This window comes from Ovis aries, chromosome 17, assembly GCF_016772045.2.
Source record: "Ovis aries strain OAR_USU_Benz2616 breed Rambouillet chromosome 17, ARS-UI_Ramb_v3.0, whole genome shotgun sequence".
NCBI lineage: Eukaryota > Metazoa > Chordata > Mammalia > Artiodactyla > Bovidae > Ovis > Ovis aries.
Genome location: NC_056070.1, coordinates 50,639,999 through 50,665,071, shown reverse-complemented (window position 1 = coordinate 50,665,071; position 25,073 = coordinate 50,639,999). Strand labels below are relative to the sequence as shown.

The 25,073-nt window shown below is 45.5% G+C and overlaps 1 protein-coding gene and 1 non-coding gene across 2 annotated transcripts in view; one reads left to right on the top strand and one right to left on the bottom strand.

Moving 5' to 3' along the window:
* The window catches only part of TMEM132B (transmembrane protein 132B), a 403,125-nt gene that overhangs the window by 62,871 nt on the left and 315,181 nt on the right, over positions 1-25,073 (top strand).
* TRNAG-CCC (transfer RNA glycine (anticodon CCC)) lies at positions 14,866-14,938 on the bottom strand. The gene has a single exon. It is a non-coding gene; the product is annotated as a tRNA-Gly (tRNA).

Here is a 25,073-nt window from a genome sequence, read left to right as displayed (position 1 = left end):
CAGAGTCCCAGCCACTGGACCACCAGGGAAGTCCCTGAATCCGACTAGCTTTTAAATTCAATATTAAATAATATGAAAAAGCATTTTAGCAAAGAACAACTGGTTGGAAATGTATTCTGTGACGAGATTTTTCATTGAGGATGAGCTTTCATATATTGTTGTTTCTGGGTCTCTTGCTGAAAGCAGCTGTATGAGCCTTTAAACCAAGGATTGCAAACTCAGAGATCTGCAGTGTTCAGTCAGGCATATAAGGGAGTGAATCAGGATGGGTGGAAGAAAGTTGCTGCTCTCCGCCTACGTTTTGATTCTTCTTTGGATAGAGACTTGGGTGCAGAGGAATATTTCTCTACTCTAACAATACTGTAAGCTTGATGAAGCAACTGAAAACCCAGACTCTTGGTTGGTGGATGTTAGGGAAGGGGGAGGACTGTGGGCAAACTGGAGACCACGTGCTGCAGATGGAGGAGCTGGTGGCAGCTCAGCTCTAGCTAATTGGCTCCACTAGGAGTAAAGGCCCAATGTTGGTCTTTCCCAAAAGACCACACACTTGGAGTTTTATGTGAAACCTTCCAATTTTGTAATAATAACAATCAATTATGGGGACTTCCCTGATGGCCCAGTGGTTAGGACTCTGTGCTCTTAATACAGAGCGCCCAGGTTCAATCCCTGGTTGGGGACTAGATCCCGCAAGCTGAGACTAAGAGTTCACATGCTGCAATACAAGGTCACGAGTGCCACACTGAGAGCTGACATAGCCAAATCAATACATACTGAAAAATCACCCCAAACCCCCAATCAATGATGGCAGAAAACAGCGGATGAGCAAAAGCCAAACCAGAAGATAGCAGATTGGAATACATCTCTGTGCCACGTCTGATCTATGACCTCAGGCTTCCTGGAACTTACTGGAAGGATTTCTCCAGCAAATCCTTGGACTAAATTCCATCTCCTACTTAATTTCGGAGAGTTCTGTGTTCTGCCTCCTTATGGACAGGCATATTCCTCTAGTATGCTGGTGCGCTCACTACCTAACAAGGTAGAATTCCCACTGTTGAGTGGCCAGAGTTGTAAGAAACTTTTTTGGTGCTGAAGAACAGAAACCAAAGCAAGACAAAGCTGAGTCTTGTCAAGCCTCATGGCAGAATGCTGCAAGCAGGGCCTCAAGAAGCTGGAGTCAGGAAATGGGAAGCCACCAGAACCCGCTGTCGCTTTGCCCTCCTCTCTGCACCCTTCCTTTCCTTCTCTTCCCTCTCCAGGCCTGCTTTTCTCCTGTTTGCTCATCCCCATGGTGCGATGAGGTTGCCCCACATCTTCTTCCTTTAGGCACTTCTGTTCCAACCTCCCACTGGGTCCCACATTCCCTGTCTCTGGGTCTCAAGTTCACATGCCCAAGAAGGAGAATCTGATTGACTCCTCTAGAGTCAGGTGTCCAGATCCGGGTCAATCAACTGTGTCCAGTTCAAGATCACACAGGAGATAGATGGCACCTCAACACAGAAGGCCAACTGCTAGGGTGGATCATTCTTGTGATGCCTGGAATGGCCAGAATGCCTTCAAGGCTCATTTAACTGCTTTGCAGAAAGGCTAGAAGCCCAGAGGGCATCTGTTCAATTCTTTTGAGCTGAACTTTGTTTCAGGGTGATCATCTTAGGCCCTCCTCCCAAAGAAGCACACGAACCCCTGTCCACCACTGGGGCCCCCTCTCCCTGAAATGTTGGCCTCCTCTCCCTGAAATGTTTGCCTCCTGCTTGCTGTTTGTAGTCCTTCCACCTGGTTTGAGAACAGTGAGTCCCAAGGTCCTCGTCTGCCCTGGGTGCTCCCTCAGGAAAAGCTTTCATTGGTCAACTTTTTCTTAAAATGTGCCATCCTTTTCCCATCTCAGCCTTCTGGGATAGTTACAAAAATAGTGACATTCATAAGAACTCAGAAAGCTCAGCAGATGATGAAACCAGCTTAGAAAAATCTGCTTGCTTTGGGTGTGGAGTCCTGTGGAGGTAGGTGGGAGCAGCCTGCCTCCCCTGTGAGATGCTGAGATGGGGTTGTGAGCTGTCCGATTCTGAAATATCCATCTGCCATTGCTAAGGAGCTTGGCAGAGGAAATGACCCCCTGGGGGAGGCCGCCTCTGACCATCTCCTCCCTAGGTAGAATGAAACACTCTAGCCTTGTGTTTCTTTAGCACTGAGTCCATCTTCTCAGGATGTCTGTGTCCCTGTAGTAGCCAGGCCATTCGTGGTGAAAATAATAAGAGTTCATGTTTATGGAGCTTTCACTGTGGGTCTGGCACCCAGTTAGGCCCCTCACAAGCTGTAGTTGATCACTTGTCCAACATGTGCTAAAATAATAATCATAATAGTAGTAGCAATAATAATAGGAATAATGGCCATTCATTGAGTGAGGCTTTAAGCCCATATCACATATCACTTCATTTTCAATCTTCATAGTAATCTGTCCTGAGGTTCTACTATTACTACCTCCGTTCTGGAACCATAGAAAGATAATATAACACATTCAAGGTCGTCCAGCCAAGAAGTGGTGGGACCGGGATTTGAACCTGGGTCTGACTTTGGCATTTGTGCTTGGCATGGTTCTCTATTACTCCTTTGTATTCATCCTTGTTTCTGTGGGTCTTAGCCCACACGGGGAGCTTGAAAGAAATAAGTGACAGAAGGAAAAAGCAAGAAACCAGAAGTAACTTTGGGGAGAAGGGGAATGTTAAAACCTTGCAGCGTATCCCAAGGGACAGCTTGTTTTTGAAAATTCTGAGGTGAACTTGAACCAGGTTCTGTCCACTCTGCTCCATCAGGTTAGACCCAGAAGTAGCAGAAGACATTTGTAAGTAGTTAGTTTTGCCTGCCAATTAAGTCTGCCAGGGGCATCTCCATACCTGTCACCCCCAAAGGACCTGGGGAGATTGTCCTTCATCTCTTCAGCTGCACCAGGATCAGAGATGGAATTATGGTTCTGGTTAACTGCGTTTCCCCCTCCCCTGGGGCCTGGGAGTGTGTTGCATGTCTCTTCCCACTTTTAAAAGGTGGCAGCTGTGACCAGGAAATGACAGGGAGCCCTCTCCTCTTTGATTTGAAGGAAGAACTGGAAGAAATTCGGGAGCTGGCTGGAGCATGGGTTTGCATTTCAAGGGAAGTAGCTGAGTTCCATATGACTCATCCCCCCATCCCTAGTTCAGAAACAAAATAGGGGCCGGGGAGGGGAGGGGTAGCAGTTCGCAGAGCAAACTGTGTGTGAGAGTGTGTGTGTGAGTGTGTGTGTTGGGGGGAGGGGTGTGCCCCCACGGGGGCGGCATGGCTGTGCTGTATGCTTTAGGCAATTATCAGTTCTCTCTCTAATTCTGTTCAAGGTGACTGTCAAAAATCCACAGAAGACTCTCCTAATGAAATGGAAAAGTGTGCAAATTTATCCTCCTGCATGCAGATGCCTTTTCTTTTTATCTCCTAATAATTGCTCCCTTGGGTTCAGCTTCATGGTATGAAAGGGTCTTTTCTTGTTCAACAATTAGTCGAAATGGTCCACCCAGTGTGCCTTCTGGAGTCTGGACCTTGGAGGATGAGATGCAGGGAGCCAGGGCCTGGGAGTGAGGTCTCTGCCCTTTCTTTCTTTCCCTTTTTACTTTTTAATTTCTATCTTGCAGGCGTGGTTTGCATATGGGTGAAGTGAGATGTTCTCGAGAGTGGATATGTCTGAGGGAAAAATAACATCTTTCAACAAGTCAAGATGAAAAGGTGGCCCCAGAAGGACAGATTCTAGTTGAAGTTGTCACAGCGACTGATTGTGGGTTTGATGAAACTAGTGTCTAATGCGGGGGAACAATTAGCAGATTCACCTGGGTCCTGTTTTAGGCTGCCATTGTCAACCTTCGTCACCGAGTTTTAAGTCGTCTGGTTGCGTGTGTTTTTCTTTAAACCTGTATTTGAATTTCTCATCACTTGGTTGTTGCAGAAGCGATGCTGGGTCAGTTGGTTTGTTCATGTCCTGGCACCTGTCACCCAGCCCTGAAGATCTTGTGGAAGCCGAAGAGTGATTAGCTTCTCCTGCAAGGAGATGGGGGCTAGCTTCAGGAATCTGCTGCTCTGTTCTCTCTGACAGCCACGCCAGGAAACAGGGAGGTAGTTTGGAAATCACAAGAGCCTCTCCTTAAAAGAGGGAGTGTGTCAGTCCACAGGATTCATATATTTTTAATACAGCCTCGCTGAAGGAGATGCAGAAGCATCAGCTGTGCTTTAAGGAAGGTCAGGCGTGTGGGAGGTGCTGCCCAGCTTGTTTTGAAGGTTTGATTGTCCATGACGTTGCAAGGCAAAAGCTTGGGCTTGGGGCTGAGGTTGGCAAACTGTGAACCTTGAGCTTAATCTGCCTCCAGCCTGTTTTTGTAAATAAAGTTTTATGAGAACACAACCACGCCCATTCATGTGCATGTTATTCACAGTTGCCTTTGGAGCTGCCAAGGCAGATGTGTCCCCCCTCCCCACCCCCCAGCTGTTGCCATGATACCCTTTCCACAAGTGAGAATGAAATTCAAGGCAACTAGGGACTTCCCTGGTGGTCCAGTGGCTAAGACTCTTCACTCTCAATGCGGGGCGCCTGGGTTCCATCCCAGGGAACTAGATCTCACATGCCATAGGGAATTAGATCCTGCATGCTGCAAGATCCCAAATGCCACAACTAAGACCCGGTACAGCCAAATAAGTAAATATTTTAAAAAGAAATTCAAGGCAGCTAGACTGTGCAACCGACTGAGCAACTTCACTTCCACTTTTCACTTTCATGCATTGGAGAAGGAAATGGCAACCCACTCCAGTGTTCTTGCCTGGAGAATCCCAGGGACAGTGGAGCCTGGTGGGCTGCCGTCTATGGGGTCGCACAGAGTCGGACACGACTGAAGCGACTTAGCAGCAGCAGCAGCAGCAGACTGTGCAACTGGTTCATGGCTATTGAGGGCTGTTTATTTACCTTTATTTTACCCTTTTGGGACAACCTTCTTGCAGGGGATTTCTGCATCTTGGCAGCAGTTCTGACAAGTGGGCTTTGGGGGCAGAAGTTAGAGATCTTTGTCCTCCTCAGGCCTGTGATTCATTAGGAACTGCAGTTTTTGTAGGTAGAAAAATGGTTAAAGAGCAGGAATTTCACATGCTTCAATCTTGTGCTGGTGCACTTTATACATGGAAGCTCCCCATTTTTGTCGAAAGGTCACTGGACAGAGAATAAACAGCCGAGCTGGCTTTTCTTTAATCTCTGCTCCTGCTTTTCTAAACATAAAGAAGTTCTGAGTTTTCTGGGTTTGGCATCTGCCACAGGCGTGGTGCTGGCAGAACCCTGTGGGTGGAAACTGTGCGTGTGGGGGATGCTCCAGGGGGCCTGCTGCGTTGCCAGGAGCTGGATCTGCTTTCCTGGATGGTGTGCGAGGCTGAGTAATGCCCCCTCCCTTTGAAGATGATCCTAATTCCTGGAACCTGTGAATGTGACATTATATGCAGAAGAACTTACAGATGTGATTAAGTTGAAGCTCTTGAGATGGGAAGGTTGTCCTAGATTACCTGGGAGGGCCCCAAATGCTGTCTCAAATATCCTTAAATAGTGAGAGAGACAGAGAGAGGTTTGACAGAGAGAAGAGAAGGCCATGTGACCTCAGAGGCAGAGATTGGAGTGATGTGGCCACAAGCCAAGGAAAGTCTCGCCCACCTGAAGTCAGAAGAAGCAGGGAACAGATTTTCCCCAAGAACCCAGGGAGAAAGTGTGGCCCTGCTGACACCTTGATTTTGGCACAATGATACTAATTTGGGCTTTGGCCTCCAGCATTATTTTAAGTGTTATTTCAAGCCACCGTTTGTTACAGAACCCATAGGACACTAATACTGCAGTTTTCAAACTGTGCATGTTTTTTGCCATTATTTCCCTTTTTAGTTGCTCAAGAAATATTTATTGAGAGCCTCTTGTATGCCAGGTAGTGTTCAAGGGCCTGTGTACAACAGGCATGGTTCCTGCATAATGGAATGTTATTCTTCGTGGGTGAAGTGGAAATCAACAAATAAAGAAGATGCTTTCATTTAGTGGTAAATGCTATGTTCCAGATGCTCTTGCTGCATAAGAAATTACCCCCAAACTTAATGCCTTACAACAACCATTTTATTACAGTCCTGGATTCTGCGGGTTGGAAATTTGACCAGAGCACAGTGGGGATAACTGTTTCTGCCTCGCAGTGCCTGGAGCCTCAGTTGGGGAGTCTCGAAGGTTAGGGGTGACTTGATGGCTGGGGGCGGGAATCACTCCCAGCTCCCTCACTCACGTTTTCCCCCTCAACCCCTCCCCCGACCCCAGCCCATCATTCTGACTCTCCCAGCTGGAATGACGTGGAGATTAGGACTGCTGGTTTGAGTATCTGTATGCATGTAGCCCCTGCATACGATGGGGTTTCCTTACAACATGGTGGCCTCTGGGCTCCAAGTTTAAGGCAACCTGCATGGCCTCGTAGGACATTGCTTCCAAAGTCATACAGTATCATTTGTGCTGCGCTTCACTGGCCAAAGCAGTCACAGCCCACCCAGACCGAAGGGGAGGGGACCTCCCACCTCTTGGTGGAAGGAATGACAAGATTACATTGTGGAAGGAGGGTGCCAGGTGGGAGATGTGTTGCCACCATCTTTGGGAGATACTGTGAAGATGATGAAACAGGATAATGGGAAAGAGAATGACTGGGACGCAGGCGCTACTTTATATGCTCAGTCAAGGCCTGCCAGAAAGGTGACACTGAATCTGAATTCTGAATGGGAAGAAGGAGCCAGCGTTGGCAAAATCCAAGGGGGGAGATTCATTCAGGCCAGAGGAGATATTTGCATCTTTTTAGGAAAAAACTGTTTATTTTATTTTGGCAGCACCAGGTCTTGGTTGCTACACTCAGGATCTTCATTGAGGCTTGCAGAATCTTTTTAGTTGTGGCATGCAAACTACTTACTTGCGACATGCACCTGAGATCTAGTTCCCTGACCAGAGATCGAACCCAGACCTCCTGCGTTGGATCACCAGGGAAGTCCCAAGATATTTGTATCTTTACAAACGTATGGTAGAGCATCAGGCAATCATCAAGAACACTGAGGCCATTTGGAACAGATGCCAAGGACAAGAATGACTGTGCCTGTGATGTCTCAGGCAGAGAGAAGACCAAGGGCAAAGTCCCTGGGATGGGAGTGAGCTTAGCTTCCCCATTCTTCTGTTTTAAGGGCTTCCCTGGTGGCTAAACAGTAAATAATCTGCCTGCAATGCAGGAGACCGGGGTTCCATCCCTGGGTCGGGAAGATCCCCTGGAGAAGGGAATGGCAACCCCCTCTAGTCTTCTTGCCTGGAGAATCCCATGGACAGAGGAGACTGGCAGGCTGCAGTCCATGGGGTTATAAACCCCCGTCATCCTACTGCACTTAGCTGTTTTCTGAGAGAATCTTACTTGTCCACTTGTTGATGCTTCATCTCTTCCTCTAGACTAGACTGAGGATCTTGTCTGACTTGGAAACCTTCATTCTCAGTGTGTATCAGAGCCCCCAGCATACAATAACTGTGTTGTAAAAATTGGTTAAGGGAATGATTCATTTCAGAGTGGGCCCATCACCTGGCCACAGGGCTGCCTAGCATAGAGTTTCTCCTTAATTTTGATCTGTGATGGTCACCAGATTAAGTAATTAAAGAAAAGCAGAAAAATGTTGTCAGCTTCCTGGACACTGGAAATCTGTCACTGGGTCAAGCTGGAACCCAGGAATGACGCTTATTCACATGGGCCATTGGTCTTTTAAATGAAATTCTTTTTCTTTGGTTTGAAAAATATGCTGAGAATGGGGAAGGAGAGGAGCCTAAGGAACCCCTCATCCATGGTTTCTGTAATGAATCCCCCGGGACTTGTCAGCAGAGGCATCGCACCCATTACTTACACACAGAAATAAAGATAAATGTGCCTGGATAATAGCCTTGGGAAGGTATAAATCTTGCTTGTTTATGGGGGAATGCAGCACGCTAAGACTTGTCACTTTGATTCAGGTTCGTTTCGATTTATGAGGACAGCCTTACCAGTAGGAGCTGAGATTTAGAAGCAAAAGGTTACGAGAGAGGATGGGTGGGTCCAGGCATCCTTGTGGCTTTGGGTCAAGCTCCCTGTGGCATCTTCCAGTCAGTTCTTGATGAATCCCTGTCGACCCAGGGGAGACCATCTCTTCATTCGGTTTTGCACCCATCAGCTGCTGTCCTGGAGAGGGCTTCTCCTAACCACAGAAATTACATTTTCCTTTTGAATGAACTGTGTTTGCGGGCCATCTCGGCAGAAGCCACTGATAATCACAGACGACACTGCGTCAAGCAGGTTGGAGCTAGGACAGAGAGACCAGAGTGGGTGTCGGTGTCCTGAGATGCGTTTCATTTGGTCACTTTGCTGTCGTGTTTTTACATGTTTGTCAGTGTTTTTTGAGCTCCAGTTGTGTGCAAGCCTTACGCTAGATTCTGCAGTTTTTCCAAAGAGAGTCTTGGTCCCTGGAGTGTATCATGACTTGAATTAGTTCCAGCATTTCACAAGCTGCTGTTAACGTCCTAATGATCTTGTCACTATATACTAATGCTATTCTGACTTCTTCAGATTTATCTTGAAACTGACCTACTTGTTTTCAGACTTAAGCATCAGGCTTAGCTCTGTCCCAAGTCGTAACTCTTAACTGCTTTGTTCATCCTGGTTTGTTGTGCTAGTTATATTTCTTTCTCACTCATATGAAAAGAAATATATGTGTTAAAAATTTCCCTTGCCCACCACTTAAAATAATGCTGTGTTCCACCCAGTCACCTTCCCTACCATTGTGGTTTGCATACCTCATTTCAAGAAATAAAATGTTTGCTTTGGCTGAATGTCTTATTTACTTTGGCAACTCTGTGAGGCTTTCAACTTCCACCCGTTGGCTCCTATGATGGCTAATTTTATGCGTCAGCTTGAATGGGACAAAGGGATGCCCAGAGATAGTAAAATGTGATTTCTGGGTATGTTTCTGAGGCTGTTTCTGGAAGAGATTAATGCTTGAATTGGTGAACAGAGTAAGAAAAATTGCCGTCACCAGGGATGGTGGGCAGCACCACAGCTATTAATGGCCTGCATAGGACAAAAGACAGAGGAAGGGTGAATTTGCTCTCTCAGCTTGAGTTGGAACGTGAATCTCTCCCTGCCCTCAGACGTTAGATGCTTGTGGTTCTTAGAACTGGAACTACACCGTTAACTTTCCTGGGCCTATAGCTTGCAGGTGGCAGATTGTGGTCTCCACAATCATGTGAGCCAATCCCTTAGAATAAATCTTTCTGTGTATCTATTAATATATATCTCCTTTTGGTTCTGCTTCTCTGAAGAACCCTGACTAATACATCTGCCCTGCAAGAGGTTTCTGGCCTAATAGTTTTAGGGGAAAGGTAGATCCTATTTTAAAATCTGTGACAGTTTTGATTGCCCAGTTTTTTTTTTTTTTTTTACTTTTCCTGCAAAATGACGTAGGCAGATGTTCTTAGATCGCTATAGACTGACTTCCAAAAAATCAGAGTGTGACTCCCCAGAGTGACAGATCCTTCTTCATGGACCTGAAATGCACTATTATATTCCTCTTGCTTCTGTTCTAGTGCATAGAATGGGACTGTGTACCATTAGCCGCTCTAACATCATCTGACTTAAAGGTTTGGTCCATTAAATAGACTTCAGTGGTCAGCTGAAGGATAGAGAGAAATGCTCCTTATTTCATTAGTTGGGAGACAAACTCATATATACCATGACCATATTTACTTGACCCCAAATGTGGAAGTCTGAATTTTCTGAATTTATTAATATGCAATGGCACCCCACTCCAGTACTCTCGCCTGGAAAATCCCATGGACAGAGGAGCCTGGTAGGCTACAGTCCATGGGGTCGTGAAGAGTCGCACACGACTGAGCGACTTCACTTTCACTTTTCACTTTCATGCATTGGAGAAGGAAATGGCACCCCACTCCAGTGTTGCCTGGAGAATCCCAGGGACGGGGGAGCCTGGTGGGCTGCCGTCTGTGGGGTCGCACAGAGTCGGACATGACTGAAGTGACTTAGCAATGCCTTACGAGTGTAGGGAAATAAAGGTTTTATTAGCTATGCAGTTAACCAATGATTGCATTGAAAGAATGACATTGCACGAACATGCAATGATTTCAGAAAGTCTAGGTTGTACAGAGGGTGAATGTAAGCTTACTCAAACCAGACGAAGGCCAGGAAGGAGGGTTGTATGTTCTCCCAGACACTAGAATTTGCTTCTGTAATCCATGGTCCTTACTTCTCCTAAGCCAAAGACGCAAAATGATGCCCCTTTAGGCTGAATCTAGCCAGCAGATATAGTTTGTTTTGCTTATGGAGTGTTTGAAAAAAGACTATCACCAACATAAAATAAAAAGTAGATTATTGCTCATAAATATCTGAAGCTTTGGTCTGTCTTGAAACAGAGGGCCCTGCAGTCCCCCTTGGAACCAGACTAGACTCACTACCTTGCCACAGTCACCACCAGCCCCTCTTGTCTCTTGCACTGAGGTTGTCAGTTACCATTCATAATCCTCCTTGAACCATCATTTTTCTTAAAGGATCCTTTTTAAAAATCATTTCTCTGTTTCTCAAACTCTGTCAGAAATGAGAGGTAGTTCCAGAGAGCTGTGTGTTTTGAGAACAATAGGAGAGGACGTTTTAGTAGAGGTGAAGATCATTCCTACGTACTTAATATGCAAGCGAGTGCATTGGCTGCTTCTGTTCATTCACTGTCTGGTCCCCGCAGGCATTTGACTTTCTGACCCTTGGATTCAGCTGAGAGGTGAGGGAGGAACTCTACCACACAGATGGTTGGCTGGGAAGCCCTTGCAGAGCCTGGTGCCCCCAGATGCAATAAACTGGCCTCCTGGGCCCCTTAGGGATGGAGTGGATTGGCGTCTGTTTCATCCTTAATGAATGAACTGAATAGCTCACAGCAGGGGAAGCTTTACCCAGCAGTTTTCCACTTACAACTACCCTCTCCTTCTTTCTGCAACTAAACAACTGAGTTTGCTTTTGTGTATTATTCTGTGGAATTGGGAGGTGGCGACTTCACATCTGTGGGGACACTGATCTCCTCCAGTTTGAGGTCAGATTTTCCTTATATCTTGTCTCTGTACCCTCTAGACATGGAAAGCCACCCAGAGTGGAATGAAAACTTGGTGTGAGTGGGTCTTTTCCTGCTGAATGGTGTGAAGTGTGTCTGTCTCTTTGCGACCTCACGGACTATACACTCCATGGAATCCTCCAGGCCAGAATACTAGAGTGGGTAGCCTTTCCCCTCTCCAGTGGATCTTCCCAACCCAGAAATTGAACCAGGGTCTCCTGCTTTGCAGGTGGATTCTTTACCAGCTGAGCTACCAGGAAGTCCAGGGAGGTGGATAAAAGCAAACTGCTTGTGACATTGTGCAAAGCCGTTTAACCTTTCTGGGCCTCAGTTTCCACATTTGTACAATAGGTCTAATAATAGCAACATTAATTCTCCTAGGTTGCTGTGATCAGTGACAAGCTCTTACTCATAAAGTACTTAGTGCCTGCCACTGAGTGAGGACCTTCTGTGTTTGTTCAGGGCCATATATTCCCAACACCCAAGAGTACTTCTGTTCCATGGTCTAACTTCAGCACCTAGAACAGCTCCTGACCCTCAGTTGTTGGCCAATGAACAGTTATTGCAAGAAAGAATGAATGGATGGTTTCAGGATGACTTTTGCAGCTGGTGTGCATCTGAGATATGGGTACAAAGACACAGTCTCCAAACCAGAAGCCAAAGATGTGATGTGACCAAGAATATGGTGTCCCTTTCAGCTGCAAGAGGTGATCTGGGACATGTAATCTGGATGTTAAATCCTGGTATTTGTAAATGTGTTAATGGTTTATGGTGAGATGGGACCAGACATGGAAAAGTCACAACCATCTCAGGGAGTTGTGGCCTGGGTTCCCCTGCTTGGCCCTGCGTGCTACTGTTGGGCTCATGTATTAGTTTTCTATAGATGCTGTAACAAATTACTGCAAACTTAATGGACTAACATAACACAGATTTATTATCTTCTAGTCTGGAGGTCTCTTCTCCTTTTACCTTCATTCTTTCCCAGCATCAGGATCTTTTAAAGGCAAAAGGAGAAAGGGGCAGCAGAAGATGAGATGGTTAGATAATATCACAGACCCAATGGACATAAACTTGGAGCAAACTCCAGGAGCTGGTGAAGGACAGGGAAGCCTGGTGTGCTGGAGTCCATGGGATTGCAAAGAGCTGGACATGAGTGAGTGACTGAACGACAACAGTCTGGAGGTCAGAAGTCTGAAATGGTCTGAAAGGCTAGAGTCAGCGCATTGGCAGGACAGTGTTCCTCCTGGAGGCTCCAGGGGAGAATCTGTTTGCTTGCCTTTTGCAGCTTCTAGAGGTGCCCGCATTTTCTTTGGCTTGTGACTCATTCCTTCATCTTCCAAGTGCATCCCTCTGTCTTTTGCTTCCATTGTCACATCTCCTCTAACTCTGACCCTCCTGCCTCTCTCTTCTTAGGACCCTTGAGATTGCATGGGGCCACCTGGATAACCCAGGATGCTCTCTCTGTTTCAAAATCATGAACTTTACCACCTATGAAAGGTCACCTTTATCATGTAAAGTGACATATTTACAGGTTCTGGGGATTGTGCCGTGTGCGAAGTTGCTTCACTCAGGTCTGACTCTTTGCAACCCCATGGACTGTAGCCCACCAGGCTCCTCTGTCCATGGGATTCTCCAGGCAAGAATACTGGTTTGGGTTGCCGTTCCCTCCTCCAGGGGAATCTTCCTGACCCAGGGATTGAACTTTGCGTCTTCTGCACTGGCAGGCAGGTTCTCTATCACTAGTGCTACCTGGGGATTAGGACCAGGACGTTTTTTTGGGGGGGTCATTATTCTGTCTGCTGTAGCTAGGTAGGGCCCTGGGGTGTCAGAGAGGGTAGGATGCTCTGGGTGAAACTGCAGCCAGGAGCAGCCAGGCAAAGCAGAGGTGGCAGCTATGGCTCCAGGCCTGGGGTCCGTGTCCGCCTTTACAAATGCTGGTGGCGGGCTTCGTTTATTCCTGGCTTGCTCTTTTTTTAAAAACTAATTTTGTTTATTTGTTTATTTCTGTTTGCACTGCTTTTTCACTGCTGCATGGGCTTTTTTCTAGTCATGGTGAGCGGGGGCCACTCTCCCGTTGCGGTGCCTGGGTTTCTCATTGTGGTAGCTTCTCTTGTTGTGGAGCTTGGGCTCTAGAGCACTTGGGGCTTCAGTAGTTGAAGGCTCAGTAGCTGTGGTTTAGTTGCTCTGCGGCATGTGGGATCTTCCCCAGTCAGGGACTGAACCCATGTCTCCTGCAGTTGGAAGGCAGACTCTTTACCACTGAGCCCCCACGGAAGCCCTGTGTCTGGTTCATTCATCATGCCGTAGAACAAAGGTTGTCAAACTATGACCTGAAGGTTTTTCTGTTTTGACATAGATGGGGCTGAAGGTCAGGGTTGGGGTGTGGGTTTAAGTTGGGGCTAGGCCTTTTCACATCCACAGCTGTAGAAAAAAAGTCACTCAGGTTTTCTTCTGGTGCATTTGTGATTTCTTTTTATTTGATATCTGGAATTTATTTTAGCTTTAGGGTGAATTAAGGCTCTGTAGCCAAATCCCAATAGCTTATCAGTTGTCTCAACATAAATTATCAAATAATTCTGTCTTTTCTAAATGTTTTGAAGCTAAGTTAAGTTGAAGTTGAATATGTTACATGGCACTTTGGAATGGGCTCCCCAGTGAGACCCACACTGGTAGAGAAATAAGGTACTGGACCTAGGGATGGGTGACCCCCAAACTCAGGGGTCTAGGGACCAGGCAGGCAATGTACATGATGAAGCAGGTCAGGTATTTTCATGTTCAACATTTGGGAGTATTCTTCTTATTCACAGAGAAACATGCTTTCTTTCCATCTTGGATCAAGGAGAGGGGCTGAATCATGGAGATCCCAAATTCCAGTGACTCAAACAAAAGAGACATTTAAAAGTATTTATTTATTTGGCTGTGCTGGGTCTTAGTTGCAGAAGGTTAGTTGTGGCATACTAACTCTTAGTTGTGGCATGTAGGATCTAGTTCCCTAACCAGGGATTGAACCGGGCCCCCTTCATTTGGAGCATGAAGTCTTAGCCACTGGACTACCAGGCAAGTCCCAAGGTAGAAATTTTTTTCCTCATTTCACCATCCTGATGTGGGCAGGAGGTCCCAGGTAGAAATTTGCCATGATCTCCAACATCATCCTGGGATCCAGGGGTTGTCTTTCTCTTTGCCCTGGTAGTGTGGTATCTTAGGGTGGAGGTTGCCTTCTCCCCATGGATCATCCCATGTTGGGAAGGGAAAAGAGATAGGAAGTGGACAGTGGGGCATTTCCTTTTCAAAGGATGTGACCTGTGAATTGGACACATCACTTCAACTCATTCCCAGAACCTGGACCTAAGTCATGTGGGTACAGTTGGCTGCCAGGGGGCATGGTAAAGGCACAGCTCAAGCTTGGGGGATTGTATTACCAGGAGGAGAAAGTTGAGAAAGGACACTGGAATTAGCCATTTTATGCCACAACAGGTGTCTTTTTTGCCCTTACTTTTGATATGAACCTGGTTATAGAGGGCTGTTTCCCCACAGTAAGGAAAGTAACAGTGCAGATGATAATCAGCTGTAACTGAAACTCACGCTTATGGTTGGGAAGACAACAGTGAGTGACAGAGCTTGGGGATGCATTATCAGCTTCATCAGTGGGGAAGTTGACACTTGACCTTATTTTTTGCCCCCATGTGGCACGTGAGATCTTTGTTCCCCGACCAGGGATTGAACCTGTGTCCCCTGCATTGGGAGCACAGAGTCATAACCACTGGACCACCAGGGAAGTCCTGAGACTCAGCTTTTGTCTGCTGATGATGGCAATGCTGGTCCACTTCCTCTGGAGGGCAGTTTTGACATTGTCTATCAAAATTACAAATGCACACACTTTTTGACTCAGCCATCCCATTTCAGGGAACATATTCGGAGAGACTGAACACGTGCAGATTAACCTATACATGAGGTTGTTCACTGCAGCCCTGTAGTAGCAAAAGGCTGGAAGTAACCTAAATGTCCATCAAGAGTTGTTCTTGTCGTTGTTCAGTCTGACTCTGCAACGCTGTGGACTGCAGCACACCAGGCTTCCCTGTCCATTAAGAGGGACTGGTTAAATACATCTTGGTGTCTTCATACAATTGGGCAATATTCAGCCACACAAAAAAAAGAATGAAAACACTCTAATGTTGGCCATAGTAACCTGAAGATACTACTAAGTGAAAAAACAAACAGGATGCCGAACACGGCACGTAGTATGTAATCATTTCTGTTGGAAAAAGGAAAAAGAATAGTGTGTGTGTTTGGGGGTGTGTGCATGCGTGTGCTTTTGTATACATAAAATATTTTGGAAGGTTCATAAGAAACTGATAACATGGGTTGCTTCTGAAGATTTGAATGGCTATAAAATGTTAGCAGAAGGGAGATACTTTCTTGAGAATCTTGTACCTTTTGAAGTTGAACCATATAAATCATTTCCCAATAAACTACAATTGTAAAACAGGAAAGATCTGTGAAGCTGAGAGAGGGCGAGCATTTCCTGAGTGTCATACAGCAGTTTGGAGCCAGCATCCATTTCTGTACCTCCGGCACCTCATTTTGTCTCCCTGGCAATCATCCCATGCTGCTGGTTTTTGCCTTTAGAGATGGTTTGGAAGAACCTCTCTACCTTATTAACCAGCAAGTTGGAATACATTTTACCCACTGATATAATTAATTTGGTGCTTTGCCAGAGCTGTTGTTTTCCTCTGTCTTAATAGTAACAGCCCTTAAGCAAGACCTTCTTCTGCAGGATCCTGGGCTGTAGGATCGACCTCTGATTATACCTACAGTTACTCTGCAGTTCTCTGAGCACACCTGACTTCCCTGGTGACCTGGGCCGGTCCCCCGGCATTGGCTTCATCACCTGAGCTTTGGTAATCTTGGAAGCTGATGCAGGGGCCAGGGGACCTCACGGTAACTTGGAGGATCCTTGCTGCTTCACTTCTGTCCAGTGGCACCAGGAAAAATAATGATTTCTTGGCTGCAGAAGGAAGGGTGACAAATGTGGGACATGTGTGGAGTGAGGCAGGCAGCCTTTCTGGTTCCCTGGCAGGGACGCCGTTTAAAAGACATTTTTCTTGCAGATGAGAGAGATGTTCGGAGCCTCGTTGGGACTGGAGTCTAGTAATTAGCTCTTTACCTGTGTCCTGAGGATTTCCAGCACAGTCACTTGTCAGGGGAGCTTGGAAGAGGATACACTGTGTTCTGACCCAAAGATGAATTAGAACTTTCTCCTTGTTGAAATAAAATGAGAGATCTGAGTGTCCAGAGTTTGTGCTATCACTTTAAATCTCCTGTAGGGTGTGGCATGGGATGTGACTGATCACTTGGATTGTATGCATTACGTATCGTATAGGTTCGCTGCTGCTAACTGAGGCCTTAAGTAATAGCTTAAGGAAGATAGAAGTATATTTCTCGATCATCATCTAAAAAGGCATAAATAACCATCCAGATATTGTACAGCAGCTCCACTGCCAAACCCTCAGGGTTCAATCTCCTTCTGGCTCACTGCCATTCCTAAGGGGTGGGTCCCTCTTCCTCGTGTAAGATGGAGCCCTAGCCATCCCTTCCAGGGTCCTGAGAGCAGGCAATGGCCAAGGGCAAAAATGTACGTCCTTGCTTCTTAAGTTGCTTTTTTAAAAAGGCACTTTATTTGTTTGTTTATGACTGCACTAGGGCTTCCTTGCTTTGCTTGGGCTTTCTCTAGTTGTAGTGAGTATGGGCTTCTCTTCATTGCAGAGCACGTGTTCTAGGCGTGTGGACTCCGTAGTTGTGGCACACGGGGTTGGTTGCTCCACAGCATGTGAAATCTTCCTGGACCAGGGATTGAACCAGTGTCTGCTGCATCAGCAGGCAGATTCTTATCCACTGTACCACCAGGGAAGTCCCTTAATTTGACTTTTAAAGAAGCCACCTGCAGGACTTCCCTGGTGTCAAGTGGCTAAGACTCCGAGCTCCCAGTGCAGGGGGCCTGGGTTCAATATCTGTCAGGGAACTAGATCCCACATGCTGCAACTAAGAGTTCGCATGTCAAAACTAGAGAAACTGCATGCCACAACTAAAGATCCCTCTTGCCGCAACCAAGGCCCAGTGCAGCCAAATAAATAAAATAAATGTTGAAAAAAAGAAGTTGCTTGCAAAACCTCCCTAATGTCCTACTTCCAGACTTCTGTCACCCTGTCCTGCCAGCAGAACCTGATAAGGGCTTGTGTTCATCATGTTACATTGACTAGGCTCTCCCACCAGAGGGTCTCATGGCAAATAGTCTATCATTATTTTGCAACTGGATCCAAAGGAAGTGGCAATGGGCTAACTGGGGAGAGGAAGCAGGGAAGGAGAGAAAATCAACTCAAGGCTGTGTATTGAGCTGGTTACTGCCATGGGCAACTGGGGTTCAGTCCAGGAGCACTGGGAAGGACACCTTGTGGTTGTTTGCCCAAGATGGGGTAGAGGGAAGTGTTTACCCACAGGCTGCAGTACCTCACAGTCATTGTGGGGCGCTCTCCACTTATTCATTTCCTTGTATTTGAATTATTTGCACAAGCAGAATGGCTGGGAAGTATCTCTGCAGAGACTTTGGTGTGCAGATCCTGTGGGTGCAATGATGGCCAGAACCAAAAGGATGGGTGGAAAGGAGGAGAGAGGGAGTATTAGTTATATGACTTCACTCAGCTGCAAAGACATCTGGGAAATGTAGTTTTTATTGATGGTGGCCATGAGCCCTGCAAAAACAAACAAACAAAACCCCAGGGTTTTGGGGTGTTTTTTTTTGGTTATTGTTGAAAGATATCGGAACACAGCTGGTAAAATTCCGGCACACCAGAATCTTTATTCGTCCCAAAATAAGGGATTTTGTCAGTCTCAGTGATCTGGAACTCAAATGAGGATATATAAAAAGGCCTTGAAATGGCCAAGATAGCCATCAAAGTCCGTGCACTGAAGCGTGTATTCAAGGTCCCATCTGAGGCCTACTGACTCTTGCTTTGGATGACAGTTCTAACAAGCACAGTGGTCTGTCTTCCCCATGGAAGCAGATGAACATGCAGGCAGTGGTAAGGGTCTGTCTACAGATGGAAACCTAACTCTTTCTCCCAACTCCAGCCTGTCCTTTACAGACTTTCAGAGTGGCTCATACAAATGCAGAGGGCACTTCTTCCTTAGAAGTTTCTCAGTGCCCTCGGGAGCTTGTCCTTGCCTGTCCACCTGGGGACCACACTCCATGCACATGTCCGCTCTTCCAGTGCCCTGTGTACCTCCTCCTCCTCTTGCCTAGAGTCTCCCCCACCTCGTCCCCAGTCTGGCCACTCCTGGTCATCCTTCAGCTTTCTGCTGAACGTTACATTGACTAGGCTCTCCCACCACAGGCTCTGATGGCAGATAGTCTGTCGTTATTCCTTGTTCAGGGCTCTTTCCATTGTGTGACTGTGCTCCTGGTGGAGGTGGGGTGGAGCTATGCCCATCTTGTTCATTGCTATGTTTTTAGGACCTGGCACCCAGGTGGTGCCAGTAAGTCTTTGTGGAATGGATAGGGATGGATGGATGGGAACACTTTTTCTCTGATCCCAGGTAGCTTCTTTCTAGCGTGTACCCTTGGTTCTTGGGTGAGAAAGGTTACAGAGTTTTTGCCCAGCTTCCTCCACTCCTGGGGTGCAGTTTCAAGCTCAGGCCTTTTTGGAGTGGGGATGGTGAAAGATCAGCAGGGTGGCTCTACTTCAGAACTACTCCTAATTGATCTCCAGAGACATCTCAGAGAGCTCCATGAATGTGTCAGTCATCCAGCAAGTCAGCCTATTCAAAGTGGAACACTGCCTCCTGCTGGAATTTGAATGTATTTGAGGCTGAGGCATGTTGGCATTGGCAAATGCTGGGTATCTTTTCAATTCCCACTGCCACCCCTTTACTTTCTTTTTTTGGAATAAGAATATGCATTTAAACATTTTTTAAAAAAGTAATTATTTTAGTTAGAGGATAATTTACAATATTGTGACGGTTTTTGCCTCACATCAGCATGAATCAGCCACAGGTATGCATGTGTCCCCTGAACCCCACCTCCACCTCCCTCCGCGTCCTATCCCTCTGGGTTGTGCCAGAGCACTGGTCTTAGAGGCCCTGCTTCATGCATCAAGCTTGCACTGGTCATCCATTTTACATATGGTAATGTATGTTTCAGTGCTATTCTCAAATCATCCCACCCTCGCCTTCTCCCACATAGTCTAAAAGTCTGTTCTTTACATCTGCGTCTCCTTTGCTGCCCTGAATGTGGGATCATCAGTACCATCTTTCTAAATTCCATATATATGCGTTAATATACAGTATTTATCTTTCTTCTTCTGACTTACTTCATTCTGTATAATAGGCTCTAGGTTCACCCACCTCATTAGAATGGACTCAAATGCGTTCCTTTTTATGGCTGAGTACTATTCCATTGTGTCTATGCACTGCACCTTCCTTATCCATTCATCTGCTGAGGGACATCTAGGTTGCTTCCACGTCCTGGCTATTGTAAACAGTGCTGCAATGAACACTGGGGTACACGTGTCTCTTTCAGTTCTGGTTTCTTCAGGGTGTATGCCCAGCAGTGGGATTTCTGGGTTGTATGACTGCCACCCCTTTACTGTCAGTTAAAAATATTCACAAACTTAAGTGCTTCCCCCAATATAAAACAAACTCAGTGGATATAAAACTATTAGTTCTCCTTAAAATGCTTAGAAAGCAGTCTTCCTCCCAACCTTGATTTTCAAACTAATATTGAAAATTTAGAGACTACAAAACAACATAAAGAATGAAAAACCATCTGGGAAAAGTCAGCAGTAATTTACTTTCTTCCAGTCTTTTTATGGTATATATTAACATGTCTGTAAATACACACACATACCCCTGAAATCATTATCTTAAATGTAAAGGTTTATAACTTGATTTTTTTCATTTAATATGAGCTTTTGAGCATGTTCCTAGGTCTTTAAATATTCTTCAGGGATTAATTTTGAAGATGGCATACTACTTCTATGCAAGGGCATACCTTTAAAATAATATCAACCCCTTATATTTTTTAAGCAGTTAGATTGTTATGATTTTTCACTGCCACAGCTTTATTGGAAAAAATTGATTTTTCTTGTACTTCTGATTATTTTTCTTTTTTTGGAATTATTTCTTATAGAATCTTAGGAATACAATTCCTGGGTTAAGGGTGTGATTAGTTTTCAGTCTTTCAATTCATGTTGCCAAATTAATTTTTAGATAGATTATCTGTCGACATGCCATCAACAGTATCTGAGGGTTTTTTTTTTTTTTTGGGTTGGTGATTTTTATTTTACTGAATCTTGAGCAATAGTGAGTATGATAATTTTATTTATTTATTTATTTATTTTTTTGATAATTTTAAAAAAGTCAATTTATTAGTTTCCAAATTACCTTCTAAACTTGCAGGATTGGATAGGTCATTGTGTAGCTCTGGTTGATGTGTGAATTAGGCAGCTTTTTTCCCCTTATTTGAGTGTTTCTGTGTTCCCTATTTCCAAAACAGGATGTGTGGTAGCCCACAGGAAAAATAAAAAAAATACAGCATAATAGTTAAAAACAACTTTTCTCACTTTACATTTTATTAAAACATTTTCATGTGTTAGAAATATTTGCATACATCTTGCTGTTATGGGTGAGAATTCCATAGTTGATTGGTGATGTCTACCACAGGTGTATCTGTGGCGAGGTGGAAGATTTGCCGTTGAGAGCCTACTCTTCCTGACCACAGGGGGCTTGCAGCCACTTACAGATCAGCTTTGAACAAAACAAGTTTACAGATTTGGTCAGAATAGAATGGTGAGAGGTTGCCCTGTAATTGGCACTCAGCTTATTCCAACCCCTGCTTTTCTGCTGTCTCTGGTCCTCCTTTATGTTTTCAGTAGACTTGAACTGCAAACCTACTATGTGCACATCCAGCCCCTGAAAAGGTAGAAAGGAGCAGAGAGTACACCAAGGAGGCTGTGTTTCCCAAACTTTTGTTTTAATGCATTCCCTTCACAGTTTTTTTTTTTTTGAGGCCACCTCTAGTATATTCCTGTGCTATTTTCAATTTAATGTGTAATTTTAAAATTGATTCATTGGCTTTATCTAAATATGTTTATTTTAAAAGCAATCTCTATCACTCTCACAAACAAAAGCCAGCATCACTTGCCATAAATAGACAAAACCCTTCAAAATGAAGATAATAAAAACAAAACAATGGTCTTAAATTCCAGCTTGGAGACTGTTGCTTGCCAAAGGCTCTCAGACGGAGACCTGCTGTCTCTCTGTTAACAAGGTGATCAGCCAAGTGTTAGAGGCTCATTAGCACCAGAAGGAGGCTTTCTCTCTTTAGGAGGTTTGCAGGGAAATTAAGAAGACTAACTTTCCAATTGTTAAATTTCATCTTCCTGAAAACATTTGGTAAACCGCCCTTCACACTGGTGCAGGGACCCAGGCGAGGGCAGACTTAGGCAGGCATTGAATGCTAGGCAAAAGAGAATGGTGTCTTGGCAGAGTTCTTGTATGCTTTGGGGGATTATTCGAGGACACAGGAGAAGTTTGTTTCAATAGCAGAGTTATTAATGAATGGGACTCCCCAGGTGGCTCAGTGGTGAAGAACCCACCTGGTCAATGCATGAAATTCAAGAGACACGGATTTGATCCCTGGGTTGGGAAGATCCCCTGGAGGAGGGCATGGCAACCCACTCCAGTATGCTTGCCTGGAGAATCCCATGGACAGGGGAGCTTGGTGGGCTACAGTCCATGGGGTTGCCAACAGTCGGACACAACTGAATGACCAAGCACACGCACATGGTCCCCTAAGGGAGATTCCTATTTAGGTAAACACCCCCTCCTCCCCAACCAAACCCCACTTTGTGTGGTTGGTAAGAGGCAACCTAGGACATGATGGACCCACTTCTGTCTTTAAACAGTCACCAAAAAGCATCTCTTCCTCTGGAGGTGTCCTGTGTTGCTTGAGCTCCCGTGAGTTCTGGGCATGAAAAAAATAAAATTGAGTTGGCAGCACATCCAAGTGGCATGTGGCGCAGGCGTGTGCTGTTGGATTATTTTTATTTATGATAGCTGATTCACAATCGTCTCCATGGCGATGGGGGAGCTGAAGGCGGAGGAAAGAAGTGAGTTGTCGCGTTGTTAAATGACCCGATGAAAGGAAAAAAGCTCTTAGACCCATTAAGGATTAACTTAGTGTCATGGCCTTGCCTGGTGGGTCATTACCCATCTCTGCCACAGATACTGGCATTTCCATTTCCAGAGTGTTCTGAATGGTGTGGCTCATCTGCTTGCATTTGAATGTCATTCTCAGCTCAAATGCAGCCAGATGCTGAGGGTCAGGAGGGCTGCTGGCAAACTCATGGGGAGATGCTCCCTACCACAAAATGTTCAGGATATGCCATTTTGAATGCCAGTTTATACATAAATATACTTATGGGTTTTTAAAATAGACTTGAATAAATGCAAAATCATCTATAAATTAAATGTAAGAAATCCAGGCATACAATGGACACCCAGGTACCTACCACATATGGTCAAAAGGTGACAGGTAGAGAATGACAATATGTCTTGATTTCCCAGCTTTGTCCTGTTGTTTTGGCAAAACCCTTAATAACATCCCTTTTCACTCTCAGAATAGGTTCCGGTTTGGGTAATAAATTTTGTCGACTCTGCTTTTAAGCCTTCTTTAAGCTCCCTGCCCCAATCTTGTTCCCTCTTCCCTGCACAGAAACTCTTCTCTAAATTTTAGGTGTTCACTCCTTTGCTGTTCGATGTTCACCTCCCTCAGTGGTCTATTATTCTTTTATTATTTGGCCACACAGCAAGTGGGATCTTAATTTCCTAACCGGGGCTCGAACCTGTGCCCCCACCTTTGGGAACACAGAGTCTTAACCACTGGACTGTCAGGGAAGTCCCCAGTGGTCTATTATTTTGGTTCGTCTCTGTGAACTCTTGAGTGAAACTCTGCTCTGAGTTTTCTTTTGTGTCGTTTCTCTTCCAGCAAACGTATTTCAGAGGTGCATCCTTGTTGCTAGACGTAACAATAATTCATCCTTCTCTACAGTTGTGTACTATTCCATGGTAAGAATGTGTCACAGTGTATCCATTTTACTGCAGGCAGACATGTAAATTGTTTTTTGGTTTCCACTGTAATGAACGAAGGCTGATAGGAACATATCCCGGTGTGTATCCTTATGGAAGCTGGAGTGAACTCTCCAGGGTCTGGGTCTAGAATTGTTGGGTCATGTGTTAACTGCATTTCTAATGTCACCAGATGGTGCTGCACTGTTTTCCAAAGTGGTGGTACAGTCTTTTTTGTTGTTGTTTGCCTTTTTTTTTTTCTTTTGGCCATGCCATACAGCTCGCAAGACCTTAGTTTCCCGACCAGGGCTTGAACCTGGGCCCTTGGCAGTGAAAGTGTGGAGTCCTAACCACTGAACCGCCAGGGAGTTCCCTGGTGGTGCAGTTTTAAGGCCTCACTAGTAATGTGAAGGTGTTTTGGTTGCTCTGTGTCCTTGTCATCACTTGTTGCCAGACTGTTCAATTGTTACGGGTCTGATAGGATGAGAATGGTATCCCGTCGTACCTTTATGTCTCTAGGGCTGCCTGGGATTGTAGCCAGTCTGCACAACTCTGGGGCTCAGTATGAGGAGCCCAGCTTCCCGTAAATAGGCTCTATTCTCCAATATTAACTTTATATAATAAAGTCGATACTTGGCTCTATAGCAGCCTTTTTTTTGTTTTAATTGGTTGAGAACTTAGATGGGAAACAGGGATGTCCCTTAAGGGTGTCGAAAAGGAAAAACTCTGTATCTTCTCCGCTCTCACACTCTTCCCCCCAGAACACTTCCTCTCCAGTTGTAGGGAGTGGGGCATGCTTTCCCCCACACCACCCAGCTGTTCTCTGCAACACCAGCTGAGTGTCCTACAATCGAACTCAATTTGGACACTGTCTACCTGGAGATAGTATTAGATCCTGCAGGTCAAGGGCTTAGTTTTGCAATATCGCCCCCAACTTCAGATGCCAAGGGCAAGTCCAGGTTGTCACCTGCCCTCCTGACCAACAGGCTTGTTAATTGGGGTTTCCCACAACCCCCTTTTCAGTTTCAACCATTTGCTAACATGACTCATAGAACTCAGGAAAACAGTGTGCTTACTAGATTACTAGTTATTATAAAAGGATACAACTCAGGAGCAGCCAGATGGAGGATTCACAGGGTAAGTTCTGAAGGAGAGGACCTCAGAGCTTCCACGTCCTCTCTGGGTGCATGACCCTCCTAGCACCTCTGCGCGTTCAAACCCAGAAACTCAGAACCTCATTATTTTGGGTTTGTATGGAGGCTTCTTCACATAGGAATGATAGATTAAATCAGGTCAGCCATTGGTGATCCATGCAACCTTCAGCCTCTTTCGCCTCCCTGGGGGTCAGGAGGTGAGGCTGAAAGTTCCAACCCTCTAGTCACATGGTGGGTTCCCTGGAAACTGTCCCCTCCTGCAGCTGTCTTGGGGCTTTGCAAAAATCACCTCATTAATATAAACTGGGATGTGGTTGAAAGGGGCTTATTATGGATAACAAAACACTCTCACTTTTTTTTTTAAATAAAAAAAAAGTTTTAAATTTGTTTGGCTGTGCCAGATGTTGGTTGCAGCATGTGGGATCTTTAGTTCCCTGACCAGTGATGGAACCTGGACCCCCTGCATTAGGAGCTCAGAGTCTTAGCCACTGGATCACCAGGGAAGTCCCACACTCTCACCTTTTTCACTCCATCACTTATGAAATTTCAAGTGTTTTTGAAAATCTGTGCCAGGAATAGGGATGAAGAACAAATATGTGTTTTCATTCCAAGTTGCCGTGTCGCAGCTGTCCTACA